The following is a 13,927-nucleotide window of genomic DNA, read 5'->3' as shown; positions in this document are numbered from 1 at the left end:
TCTGAGTCAAGGTAAATCACAGTCCATTACGAAGTCAGATCGTGTGTGTGTGTGTGTGTGTGTGTGTGTGTGTGTGTGTGTGTGTGTGTGTGTGAGAGAGAGAGAGAGAGAGAGTATTGGTGAAGTGCCTGGTATACCGCATATGTCTCAAGCCTCCTTCCCGTCGTCGTCTCTGCCTCGTTAATGTTACTTATTGTTGCCGCAACGCAAGACGTCTGGCCTGTGTGTGTGTGTTGAGAGGTGCAGTAGCCACAAGGTCTGCAACTTAATGGCAGGAAGGGAGTGCAATATTGCAGTGGTGAGGAAGGCGGGCGGAATGTGCTGGAGTTGGTGCGGTGGAGGTGGAGGTGGTGGTCTGTTACTGTGTGTGGATGATCTTTGTCTCGGGTAGTGTTAAGACTGGATAAATGTAGGCACTAATAAACTCACTGTTCAGTTAAAGAATTGTGAAACTCTTCCACGATATTCTGAGGAATTTGTTCGGCTCTGAAGATCGTTTCACTGTGTCTCAAAAGTCATTTCTCACCATCTCGTTAGTTACTGTACAGTAGACGAGTGGATCAATAATAATACCAGCAATAATATGTGCAGGGCAATATTGCACTTGTCCGTGTGGATCTAGTTGTTGTGGTGATCAGGTTAGGTGAGACTGAGATGATTGCTTGCTATAGTGTGTGGACGTGTTTTGCTTGATTTGTTATTTGTGTGTGTGTGTGTGTGTGTGTGTGTGTGTGTGTGTGTGTGTGTGTATGTGTGTGTGTGTGTGTGTACAATCACGAACAACTTTTTTTTTTCCGTATTCCACTACTTCTGCTTCTTGCTTCGGGTGTGTCCTTGATTTTCCTTCATAATCCATCATGTCTAAGAGAATCCTCTATGAGCACAACAACACAACAGACCTTTCTCAGTTTGACATTTTAACCAGTAGAGGAAAATGAGAAGCAGGAGAGGTATAATGTCATGCAAATTTTCATCTCTGACTGTAAGAAAGGTGCAAGACGAGCATATGACTCAAAGTGGTTGTACAGTATATCGAAGTGGCGGTCGTTGAAGGTACAGTGGCGATGACTTGTTTGTTTTGGTGTGTGGGGGTGTTTGTATACAAAAGGAAAAAAGCATGCTCCTTTACACTATGTCGATTACTTTCCATCTTAAAGTATTATTTCTAACAACCTTATATGGACAGAGTAACATAACAAGCCCCTCTCAACTTTGGTATGACAGCCAGTAATGGAAACTAAGAAGTAGAAGAGGTGAAGTGCCAAGCAAACTTTTGTCCTCATCTCTACAGTATGTGCAAGGCTAGATAATGGAATAAATGAGTTCTTTGTTGAATCTGGTGTCGAAGAGGTGTTTGCTTCTTACTGATAGAAAGTTGCATGCAAATCCGTAAAATGGAGAATGGGAAGAGGACGACCAAGGGCAGACTTAATACAGAGGAGTTCGTTTATTGCATCCTCCTATCCTCTGTGTTCCAAAGACAGCTCAATCTGATGGTGAGAGGTACAGAGATATTTGGCTGCTTTGTGAAGTTACTAATCTTATCAATGGATGCATAAGCATAGATTATAACGAAAGAAAGAATTTGCGAAGTAGAAAATAAAGCAGATGCCTGAAAACACTGGTCTGTTCCCGCAACGCAAGAAATTTGGAAAGCAAAATGTATGAACTACCCTGTATATGTAGGAAGTAGGCTGAATGTTATGTATATGTGTATGAGGATGGGAGGATGGCGTGATGCCCCGCGCAAGAATCGTAGTGAGTCGTGATAAAGATCCTTGGAGGAGTTCTACTTATAGCTGCCGTGAATGAATCGTCCATTAGATTTCTAGCAATGGGCAGAAAAATCGTGACTCCCTGATAGCGCGTTCGCCTCACGATAAGTGTTTATTCTGAGTGTAGGGTCCATGTTTGTTTAATTCTTATTTACGTCTGCAGCACAGCTACTTAAAACATCATCATTATCATTGCTGTCACTCTTTGTAGGTCCACAACACGACAAGGGCCACTCACTTCTTGATCTACTCTAATATGCTAAGTGTAGTTCCATCTCAGTCGGCAAATATATTGATGTCGTTTCTTAGTGCGATTCTTTGCCCTCACCGTCCTCAAACTTAATCTAAGGATACTTAATTTGTTGCAAAGCTTACCGTCTGCTTTTTGCTGTAAGAAAGGCCTGATTAACAAATGCCCATCTTTGTTTACGGGTATTCCAGACATACGCGATTTCTTTTTTCTCGTGAGGTCTGTTGTTCCCTTCAGGCCTCCACTATACTCGTTGTTCGTCCCCTTGCATTCTCTTCCTTTTACCTCTTTAACGACTATTGCATAACGCTGCGAATATTATAGAAGACTGAACTTAAACAGTAAACTTTGGTTGTAGACAAAAAAATATTATATGAATTCGACTAAGGATGTTGGGAATATAACTATATGGCATTTGCACTCCGTACTGTGGTCCAATATGTTTTACATAGGTTACATCAAGCAATGTAAGGGTGCTTATCACCTCCGTGTCCTTTGTGTGTGTGTGTGTGTGTGTGTGTGTGTGTGTGTGTGTGTGTGTGTGTGTGTGTGTGTGTGTGTGTGTGTGTGTCAGAAAATTTTATAAGCTTGAACAACTTATCATTAATGTCTGACCCACAACTCTCGTCACAGAGTGCATCCTTCTCCCCCCCTTCCCCAATAATCCTTTTTCCACCAGCATCCTAACCTATCCTACACAATTCTCTCATCCCAGCCCACCAATAATTCTCTTCTCTCATTTGCCTCACTAATGAAGGTTTTAAGTTTTAACGAAGTGGTAGGCAGTTGATTGCATTATTACATTTTAACCCCCCTCAGTCTGAAGACATACTTCTGAATTTATTATTGTGAATTAATAACTGCTACTATTTTGTTCCACTTACAGACCTGTCGCTCAAGGCGATCTCTTCATTAAGAAAAGTCTCTCCCAAGCTGAATAAACTAAAACAGAAAATACATAAGCGGATTTAAGGGGTACAACAGCTCTCTTCACTCTGCTTTACTAGCTCATGTCTCGGCCTAACCTAACATCCCGCCTCACACCCTCTAGCCTGAAACTCACACTCTCACGCGACGCAAGTAGATGGCAGTAAAAGGCTTCTGTATTCTGGTATATTCCTGACAACGCTGATTGTTTTAAGGAAGAATTGATTCAAATACGTATGATTTGTTTTTATGCGCAGTCTCTCTCTCTCTCTCTCTCTCTCTCTCTCTCTCTCTCCCGACCGACCGACCGACCAATTTACCGATCAGCTCACCTCACGTGGAAAACACCCAAACATTCCCTCAAACAACACGTCGCTTTCCAATCCGGCATCCCATTTCATTTCTAGGCGTGAACAGGCTTGAGTTAAAAATAAATAACAGTAACTTTCCCAAAGCTATCATGGTCAGCCAGGATTTCAACGTTAAAATATATGCTGATTCAGGATATTGACAATGAAATACGTGTTGGGTTGTGTAGTGAGTGTTTCCCTAGCGTATTTAATCCATCCTCTCCTACCCTCTTTCACTTCTTTCTTAACCTGGGAGTCGATGGAATGGCTATATATCTTAGGCAATATAAACGTTTTTTTTTTTCTTTTTATTTGGCTTGTGAGATGAAGCCGAGAATTTCAAAGGCTTGGATGATGATAGGATGGATGTGTGGCCCGATTATTCACTATTTTCTTTTCACTGTAACCTGGCCCAGATTTTCCCTACTTTGCTGCTTATTTCACTTAGCTTTGTGGCAGAAAGACGCAAAATTACCGCTCTACATACTTTCCATAGCATTTCTTTGTGATTGACACCATAAAATCTAGTATCAGTCTATTCTTACAACTCAGCACTGAAGAGGAAAAGAAGGGAATTTTAGGGAATGTTAAGGTAAAACGAACATAGACACTAAACTGTTAGTGTCTTGCGTTGTACTCTGTTACTCCTGTTTCTGTATCCCTCGCAACCTATGTAAGTGAGATGGTGATGATGGTATAAAATAATTAAAAATAATAATAATAATAATGATAATAATAATAATAATAATAATAATTATAACTAGTTACTTATTCTTATCTAGTAGCCACAGTAAGGAAGCTCCATCATAACTACTTATGGTACATAAAGTATGTCTAATATAAACAAGTTCTGAGACCAAAAGGTAATTGCTTGTGTAACGTAAGATCTGAAGACAAAGTTGTCGAAGAACGCATGTGTATATTTTACGTATGTCTCAATAACTGGCTAACTGTATGCTTAACAGTGACCATATTCATTTCAGATGATAAGAGGGACCACAGCTGTGTATATGGAAAGTTACAGCTCTAAAGCTTTTGCGGGTTTCTCTAAAACGTATTAAAAAAAAAAAAAAGCAGATTTGAAATAAGTACTTCCCACAAGACTAAATGACAAATTATGAAGCCAGTTTTATTCTTTTTTTTTTTTTTTTGTAGGATTTTCAACTAAATAGCTGTCTCTCAATTAGTTTTTGAATTGTTTCAATGTTAAATATGCAATTTCTAGAATAAAAATGAGTATATGACCTTCAAAAATAGTTCAAGGTCATTTATATTTGGCACAAGGACTTGGGTTATCCTAAGGTACCTTCAGGTATAATTGCATCAAGATCGAAAAAAAAATAAAAAAATATAATAGTTGTGAAAAATGTTGAGTAATTCTGGTAAACAAATCGGGGCCCTCTTTCTGGGCACCATAATGTGAGAAATGTTTAATGTATCCAAGTCGGTATCCCTGCCGGGACACCGCTATGCAAGAATTTTCTCGGTACACAACTCATAGGTCGTTACTCTTCCCTAAAGTTGTCTAAGTAAATCAAACAAGTCTCATAGAGTTAGGTGAAACGTAAAATAAATTTAACTCACCTACAATACTATCTTCTAATCTATCTCTTCGCTAATCCCCCCTTGAATTGGCCAATTCGTAAAGGTTACTTAGCTATATGAAGAGGGAGTGATCGTTAACCGATGACGATGAGGCTGCCTGGTATAGTTGCTTGGGGAAGCAAGCGTCCTTATGGTGTGTATATACAACCGGGCTAACTCCACGAGAGCTAGGAGCAGAGTCTTAACTCCACAAGGTCTGGGAGCAGAGTGCGTGAACGCGGCAAGCCCCAACACTTCATCGAATTGTGGGTTGCCAACTCTTATTTAATTACAGTACTAAATACAGTTAAATTACATCATGATATGTACAGGGCAAATCTAACAAATTAATCTTAGTTCCACTTAAACTAAAGTTAGACCAAATATTCCCTTTAACTATGTAAATATCTTAATTCCACATCTGCCTTAACAGGGGAATCTTTCCCTGCTTGCCACGTCACCTATCGCGCAAACGCAGTTTAGGTCAGTGGAAAATACCACATAATTACATGTATTTACAATGCATAGTTGTCCACGGGGGTTAAATGCAGTAGCATTTAATTTGTCAATAACAAGAATTATTAAAGAGAACGTCATTTCTGGGTTATTAAAACCGCTTGAACAATTAACAACAGTCTCTATTTCCTCTGCCTTTAACCAGGGATAACTATGATAAAAATAGAGAGCGCAACTGCTCTGGGGGAAAATATTTCCCACAGTTTTGGGGCCGGTGGAAAATGATACGTTGTATCATGTAATATGACCCTTAGCCAAGAATTCCCTCCATAGTTCTCGAGAAGTCTGTGCTGCGGCCCTTCTAGGTCGCGCCTCTTGACCCGTTTGATCTTCACCATTCTCTGAATCCGGAGTGGCTGCTAACTCAAGGGGTACCAGTTTATCAATAGTTTTTATACTGGTATGTCCCCTGCATTTTATTTTTACGAGTCTCAGCTCCCCTTCAGAATCTGGGTGTGTGGAGATCACTTTAGCTAATGGCCACTGGGATCTTGGCTGTTCAGTCTTCACTAAGACCACGTCTCCTATGTTAATAACTGATTTGTTGCTGGCAGCTTGAGCTCCATAAATCCTCTCGCGTAGGCTCAAAAGATACTCTTCGCTCCAATGTCTATTCCAAGTATCCAGCACCCTTTTCAGACATTGATATCCCTCCCGCAGATGTTGTCCTAAATAATTATTTTCTATGTTCGGATCATCAACTTCCTGGATGTCCACACAAGGCATCGGATGGAGCTTCCTGCCATATAACATGTGAGCCGGTGTTAAGGCCTCTAGCGAGTCGCTAGTGTCATCTTGATAAGTCAGAGGTCTATTATTAACCCTGGTTTCAACTTCAGTTATTACTGTTCTTAAATCTTCTCTCGTGATCTTAGTTCTATGTAATGTTTTCCTCAGGCAGTTCTTGACAATACCAATCATTCTTTCGGTAAATCCATTTTGCCATGGAGCTCTTGGAGCTGTGAACTGCCAAATACAATTTCGGATTCCCAGCGCCGACTTAACCTTTGGGTCGTTCATTAGGTTAAACAGTAAAGGTGCTGCTCCAACGAAATTAGTTCCGTTGTCGCTTATTAACTTGCCAGGACAAGACCTTCTAGCAGCAAATCTGCGAAAGACATTGAGGAATGTCTCTGAGCTTAGGTCTTCCGCTAATTCTAGATGGACTGCCCTTGTGTAGGCACAAGTAAATAAACAAATGTAAACTTTATGGGGAGTTTCCTCACCCGTAACAGTTATAGCCCCTGTGTAGTCCACTCCTGTTATATGGAAGGGCCGACTTATGTTCACCCTATCCTTCGATAGGGCTGGTGATCCTGGGTTGATATAAGGTCGCTGCTCATACCTCCTACAAATGATGCAGTTTTAGAGATATTTTTTAATAACCTGTCTACCCTTAGGAATCCAGTACCTTTCCCGAATTTGGGCTAAGGTCTGCGGTACACCTCCATGAAGAGTGGAATCATGGGCTTCCTTTATAATAAGTTGTACAAAGCATCCACTCTTAGGTAATAAAATGGGATGTTTGGTTTGGATGGGCAAGTCAGCCTTTACCAATCGGCCTCGACATCTTATCAGACCTTTTCCGTCTAAGAACAAGCCTAAATTCTTCATCAGCTTATTCCCCTTTCCAGTGTCTTGGCCTAAAAGTTTATATATTTCCCCGTAAGAATTTCTTTGTACTCTTTTCAGCCAGTATTCTAGGGGATCTAATTTCTGAAACCCCACCTTCTTATTCAAAAATTCAACAACCAATTTAGTAGCATTTAAAAGTTGTCTTATTGACGAGAATCGGCTGATGTCAATTACTTCTGGCTCAGGTACTATAGGATCCAAGTTCACTACACTAATCTCAGCAATACTGTACTGTTTCTGTTCGGGCCAGTCCTTAGTGAGTAACCATTTAGGACCTTTAAACCACAAGTTATCTTTGATCAGTCTCCTCACGGTCGAGCCTCTCGAGAGCAGATCAGCTGGATTTTGTTTGGAGGACACATGCATGAATTTAAATTTGGACAACAGCTCTTTAATAGTCTTCACTCTATTACGGACGAAAGGAATTTTACTGTCTTCCTTCCCTATCCAGTAAAGACAAATCTCACTGTCAGTCCATATGTAAATATCCTCAAACTGAGTATCAAGAGTTGTGGTTATATATCTGGCCAATTTAGTTCCTACTTCTATGGAAGCCAATTCCATTTGAGGTAGGGTTCTTTCTTTAATTGGCACAACTCTGGCTTTGGACATTATAATCTTACTATCCTCTCCTGTTGCGCAATAAGCTACTGCTCCATAGGCCCTTTGAGAAGCATCACAAAGTATGTGTAAGTGCGACTCCTCATTACTGTTTATTTTCCTGGGAATACATATGCTTGATGTAGTTACAAACTCCTTTCTAATCTGTTCCCATTGTTCCACATATGTCTCACCTAATTCAGTGTCCCAGTCTAACTTTTCTCGCCAAGCCTCCTGTGCTAAACATTTGACCCTAATAACTATAAGACTGACAAATCCTAATGGGTCAAATAGCTTGGAAACCTGACTTAACAAGGACCTCTTGGTGAGAGTGATATCAGAGAACTTAATTGGTTTCAAACTTATTACATCAGCTGTTGTATCCCAGTTAAGACCTAACACATTTTGAATTTTGGGAATGTCAGAATCTGGATAGTCCACTTGCATTTTATTCCTCAAAAGCGGTGAATTTGTATTCCAGCTCTATAACGGCAAATTTGCCTTCCCACATTCGGAATTGGCTGCTTCATAAGCCTTCAAGGCTTCCGATTCTGTATCAGCAACACCTTGCAAATTATCCATATAAAAACCCTGCCCTATTTCTGGACATTTGGCATTTTCAAAATGATGCTTTAAAGTGTTGCAAAGTAGGAAAGGACTAGCACAAGAGCCAAAGAGCACCGATCGGAAACAGTAAGTTTTCAATGGACTATCCTCATTTTGAGGATCATGAGGCCGGAGGAATTTTGTAAATTTCCTATCCTCATCTCTCAGTCCTATTCTAAGAAAAGCCTTACTAATGTCTGCTGTGTAAGCGTAAGGTTTCTCTCTAAATCTTAGTAACACATTCCCTAACTTCTCTGTTAGTGTAGGTCCAGAGTATAGGCAATCGTTCAAGCTAGCTGATCCCTTGGACGCTTTACTACTACAGTTGAATACTATCCTTATGGGAGTAGTTACTGAATCCTTGCTTACAGCATGATGTGGTAAGTACAGTAGTGTCCTTTGTGGTTAACAGGGTATTCTACCTCTTCTACAAATTTATTCTTCAACTGATCCTTTATAATATTATCATATAGGATCAGATGTTTTGGTTTATCTCTCAACTTTCTTAGAAGAGAATTTAACTGAGCTTTAGCTGCTTGGTAATTTGTTGGTAACTCTGAATGATTTAGTTTCCATGGTAATCCTACCCAATGCTGTCCATCCTTAAATTCCACAGACTGATTATACAGATCCAAAGTTATTTTATCTTCAGGGGTTGGTTCCTCTGAGTGTATACCTATATTGTCTAGGTCCCACAGTTTGTGTACAGGTTCAATGTTTTCATCCAACAAGTCATTTATCTGAGTAGGTTCTAATTCTGCACCTATTCTAGCTACCATCAACGACTGTGTGGGGGTAACAAAGACTGAGTCTACTAGTTTGGCCTCTCATTTACCTTGTTTTGGAAAAGGCAACTGACCCATAATAAGGTTACCTCCTGGACTCTTGAACAACTGTGCCTTATTCCTTTTGAAAGTCCTATGTAGGAATCTTCCACAAGAATCAGAACCAATTATCATTTTTATGGGACCCACAGTATCTGATTCCACATTCCGTTTAGCCAACTTTATCCCTGAGCTTTGCAGATAATCAGAGGTTTCCTTCAATCCCTTTATGTATATACTTGTCTCCATAGTATCAAGCACAGCTGCTGTTATACGGCATTTAAATCTGCCTAATTGTATTACAGGTCTAACTAAATCAAAAGACTGAGCCTTCCTAGTTGTCAAGAATCCTGTAATGGCTAGATTTACCTTGCCGATAACTGGTAATTTTAATTTCTTCACAGTGTCTGCAGAAATGAAGGTTTTCTGAGCACCCGTATCAAACAGGGTACATACCAATTGGTTTCTATTCTCAAACAATACTTTTACATCTGCTATTGGTACTGCAGCTGGCATTACTAATGGAGCATTCCCTTTTGCAATTGTCATATTGACGCTTGCAGCTTTAGGAACCTCAATTTTCATCCTAGGGCATAAAGCACTATGATGATGATCCTTTTTGCATTTAAAGCAAAGATTTAATTTAGTCTTACAGTCCGCGGCAGTATGTTCGGAGTTCATACAGACTATACAACACCGCAGTTCCTGAAGCTTCCCTACTCTAGAAGCATAATGAGGGTAGTGTTGACAAAATACACTGGAATGTTGCTCACCACAAAAGACACAAACTTTCCTGTCTTTTACCATGGCAGGTTTTATTTCCTTAATATCCTCAGCATATCTATTCCTTATCTTTAATACTTTATCCTCTTTGAGGAGCTAAAGAAAGTACATATCTCTTCTTTAGGCACATACTTAGTCTTCTCTGACTTAACTTTCCCGATCAGTTGGTTAGTGGGTTTTTTCTTTACTTCAGTCTTCTGTTTGACCTCAGTAGTGTTTAATGTTCCTTGCAAATGTTTACAGAGTTGCATCAAGCCTTCCTCTATCTCTTCACAGGAGAAATTATCCTTCTGGTACCTACCATACAACGCATCCTTGGTTTTCGGTGGTAGCTTTAAGGACACAATTCTTGAAAGCACCCAATCTGATGTTTTAATATCTTCGTAATTACCTAAGGCCCTTAATTTACAACTTATTGCAATTCTAAATTTTTGCAAGGAATCAAAATCGTGCCTAGGCGTGGGTAATTCTATTAGAGCCTTTAATAAATGATTTATAACTTGTTCCCTGTCTTCGTAATTTTGTCTAAGGATGGTCAAAGCCACTTCATAGTTATTTTCTTCTACTGGTAATTCTTTTATCAGTTGATATGGTGTTCCTTTGACCTGTCCTAACAAATACGTAAGTTTGGTGACTTTAGGGAGATCTGTTCTATCGTGTACCAAATATTTGAACTGATCCCAGAAGGATTTCCAGTTCTGCTCTCCATCAAATTCCGGAAGCGTTATTTGTGGTAACACAGCTCTACTCTGCTGTGCCACAACTTGTGTTTCCGCGGCATTGTCAGCAATTCTGACTCTAGTGTCTTTACTACAGTTAAGTATTCTTCTAATTTGTCTTCAAACTTCGTAGTTTCTGACTCTAAGAGTTCCTTATTCTCAGCCTTTACTATAGCCGCTTCTAAAGTTAAGTAACTCTCTTCATACTTACTCCATCGATCTTTCAGAATATTTAGGAGACTATTTATTTTCTCCTTGGACAGAGGTATTTGGTCCAACGACTGGTTACAATCATTTATGGCTCTAGCTACCCATCCTGCCTTACTACTAGAAGATCTTTGCAATAAAGAAACAGACATGTTGACGGAGTTCTAATTCAATAATTTAATTATGAATTCCAACCACAAATTTACCTCAACTTAGTAATGATTTGATTATTTTAAATTTTTAAGAAGGTAGGGATTAAGTCCTCATTGTGCAAATTATCCCCTCTCCCAGTTTCGTAATATTCATTACAGCTCAGCTAATTATTTAGTTTAATTTTGAGGAGTGTAGGGATTAGGTCTATAATTTCAACCTATCCCCCAGGGTTAGTAAACCTCTAGGGTTTTATTTCATCACCACACTCAATTTCCAAAACACCCATATTCCCCGAGCTCAGAATTAATTACCTCAATACTCCATAGGCCCACCCATAGCTTGTACAGCATAGAACTCTCCTTTCTTATGTTCTACATAATTTATAAATTTCTGCAGAACCGCTTCCCTACCATGATGGTTCCAATGTATACCATCAGCTTTCAACATTGCTTGGAAGGGCTTGGCATTAAAATGTATGAAATCCCTTCCCTTCCTGGCCCGTTGCAACTTTCGGTTTACAGCTCTGCTAATTAATTTATATGTTCCATAACAAACTGGAGAGCCATATGGCAGATTCCTTGGCTCGAGGAGGGTTATGGCTACTGAGGATTTACAAGAGCCCTCTATGGCTCCTACCACTGCTAAAATATTCTCCACAACTTCATTGCAACCGAACGTAGTAGTAGCTATGCCCATTAAAAGCAACTTTAAACACATTCAGCGCTCCGGCACACATCGGTTTTCCTCACTCGGTCGGGGCACCAAAAATGTGAAAAATGTTGAGTAATTCTGGTAAACAAATCGGGGCCCTCTTTCTGGACACCAAAATGTGAGAAATGTTTAATGTATCCAAGTTGGTATCCCTGCCGGGACACCGCTATGCAAGAATTTTCTCGGTACACAACTCATAGGTCGTTACTCTTCCCTAAAGTTGTCTAAGTAAATCAAACAAGTCTCATAGAGTTAGGTGAAACGTAAAATAAATTTAACTCACCTACAATACTATCTTCTAATCTATCTCTTCGCTAATCCCCCCTTGAATTGGCCAATTCGTAAAGGTTACTTAGCTATATGAAGAGGGAGTGATCGTTAACCGATGACGATGAGGCTGCCTGGTATAGTTGCTTGGGGAAGCAAGCGTCCTTATGGTGTGTATATACAACCGGGCTAACTCCACGAGAGCTAGGAGCAGAGTCTTAACTCCACAAGGTCTGGGAGCAGAGTGCGTGAACGCGGCAAGCCCCAACACTTCATCGAATTGTGGGTTGCCAACTCTTATTTAATTACAGTACTAAATACAGTTAAATTACATCATGATATGTACAGGGCAAATCTAACAAATTAATCTTAGTTCCACTTAAACTAAAGTTAGACCAAATATTCCCTTTAACTATGTAAATATCTTAATTCCACATCTGCCTTAACAGGGGAATCTTTCCCTGCTTGCCACGTCACCTATCGCGCAGAAGCAGTAGTGGAAAATCCCACATAATTACGTGTATTTACAATGCATAGTTGTCCACGGGGGTTAAATGCAGTAGCATTTAATTTATCAATAAAAAGAATTATTAAAGAGAACGTCATTTCTGGGTTATTAAAACCGCTTGAACAATTAACAACAGTCTCTATTTCCTCTGCCTTTAACCAGGGATAACTATGATAAAAATAGAGAGCGCAATTGCTCTGGGGGAACTGGCTAACTGTATGCTTAACAGTGACCATATTCATTTCAGATCATAAGAGGGACCACAGCTGTGTATATGGAAAGTTACAGCTCTAAAGCTTTTGCGGGTTTCTCTAAAACGTATTTTTAAAAAAGCAGATTTAAAATAAGTACTTTCCACAAGACTAAATGACAAATTATGAAGCCAGTTTATTTATTTTTTTTTTTTTTGCAAGATTTTCAACTAAATAGCTGTCTCTGAATTAGTTTTTGAATTGTTTCAATGTTAAATATGCAATTTCTAGAATAAAAATGAGTATATGACCTTCAAAAATAGTTCAAGGTCATTTATATTTGGCACAAGGACTTGGGTTATCCTAAGGTACCTTCAGGTATAATTGCATCAAGATCGAAAAAAATTTAAAAAAATATAATAGTAATAATAATACTGGCGAGAAGACGAAGCCTCGCCATTAGTACGTCGAAAATTAATTAAAATATCGGTAAAATTATTACTCATAGCGACAACAGCTTAAATTAGTTACCTATCCTTATTGTGCAGCCACAATAAGGAAGCTTCGCCACATAAAAATAATTTTTAAGGTATGTATAATACAAACAAGATCTGAAGACCCTAAGGCAGTGGTCTCCAACCTTTTCTAATCCTCGCCCCTCCTCACTGAATGACACGTTCCCTGCGCCCCCCTTCCTCAAAAACTGTATTTTACTGGCATAGCTGGCACATGTCAATAAATATCGTATATTCTTAATCATTGAAATTGTTTACATATTCAGTTAACTAGATTTCTTATTCATATCTGAAATATTTTCTCCATATTTAGAAATCACTGGATTCCATCAGAATTCATAGTTTTCAAATATAATTACCCTCTTTATCAAGCCTTCGTGCCCCCCCCCCCAGGCAGCCCTTCGTGCCCCCCTAGGGGCACGCCCCACAGGTTGGAAACCACTGCCCAAAGGTAACTTCTTGTGCAACATTAAGATCTGAAGAAAAAGGTGTCGAAGAACGCACGTGTAAATTTTTCGTTTGTCTCAATAACTGCCTAACTCTATGCTTAACTGTAACCATATCATTTCCAGATCATAAGAGGGACCACAGCAGTATATCTGGAAAGTTAATTTTAAAGCTTTTGTGGTTTTCTTTAAAACGTGTTGCAAAGAAAAAAAAACTGAGCAAATTTGAAATGGTACTTTTCAGTAGACTAAATAGTAAAATATTCAGCCAAATTTATTCAGCAATCATTTTTATCATAGCATTATCACCAAATAGCTTTATCTCACAGTTTCTGAGATATCGGTATTTCAATTTCAAAT

Source organism: Coenobita brevimanus, chromosome 68 (assembly GCF_032717465.1).
Source record: "Coenobita brevimanus isolate Jiangsu-jjx chromosome 68, ASM3271746v2, whole genome shotgun sequence".
Taxonomy (NCBI): domain Eukaryota; kingdom Metazoa; phylum Arthropoda; class Malacostraca; order Decapoda; family Coenobitidae; genus Coenobita; species Coenobita brevimanus.
This window is presented reverse-complemented; position numbering follows the sequence as displayed.